Source organism: Macrobrachium rosenbergii, chromosome 46 (genome assembly GCF_040412425.1).
Source record: "Macrobrachium rosenbergii isolate ZJJX-2024 chromosome 46, ASM4041242v1, whole genome shotgun sequence".
NCBI lineage: Eukaryota > Metazoa > Arthropoda > Malacostraca > Decapoda > Palaemonidae > Macrobrachium > Macrobrachium rosenbergii.
The window spans coordinates 33003128-33004035 of NC_089786.1; positions in this window are offsets into that span (position 1 = coordinate 33003128).

Consider the following 908-nt stretch of genomic DNA (forward strand, 5'->3'; position numbering starts at 1 on the left):
AGAGTCTCTCGACCTAGTTCCATCTGACTCCATAAATTCTTTCATCACATCTTAAAGCATTGAAGCTATGAAATGCATATATGTGTCCTTTAAAACTTGTAGCAGCCATATTTTCTGAAATATATATATATATATATATATATATATATATATATATATATATATATGTATGTATGTATGTATGTATGTATATATGTATATATATATATATATATATATATATATATATATATATATATATATATATATATATATATATATATGTATGTATGTATGTATGTATGTATGTATGTATGTATGTATGTATGTATGTATGTATATATATATATATATATATATATATATATATATATATATATATATATATATATATATATATATATATATATATAACAACTAGCTGACCAATCCCGGCGCTGCCGTGGAAGACTCTGAAATACAGTCTGCATGTAGGGAGAGGGGTTAGGGATAGGGGAGGGGGAGCTGGAAGAAAAAGGGAAAGGGGAGGTGGAAGGGGAAAGGGAGGGAGAAGGAGGAGAGAGAGGGGTTTGTGTTGACAGTCCGACTGGCAGTTATGTTTTTTCATGCGAATGTTCACCCTTCGAACATGCGTGGGTGAACTGACATGCATTACCGTGGTGACTGTCCCTTTTATCCATGTATTACTGTACTGCCTGACACCTTTAAACAGGTATTACTGTACCGTCTGTCACCTTCAACAAAGGCTGTGCTGACTGTCCCTTTTACCCAGGTATTACTGTGGTGATTCTTCCTTTTATCCAGATATTACTATGCTGTCTGTCCCCTTTAACCAGTTATTACTGTAAAGTCTGTCCCCTTTACCCATGTATTATTGTACTGTCTATCCCTTTTATCCAGATATTACTATGGTGACTGCCCCTTTTACC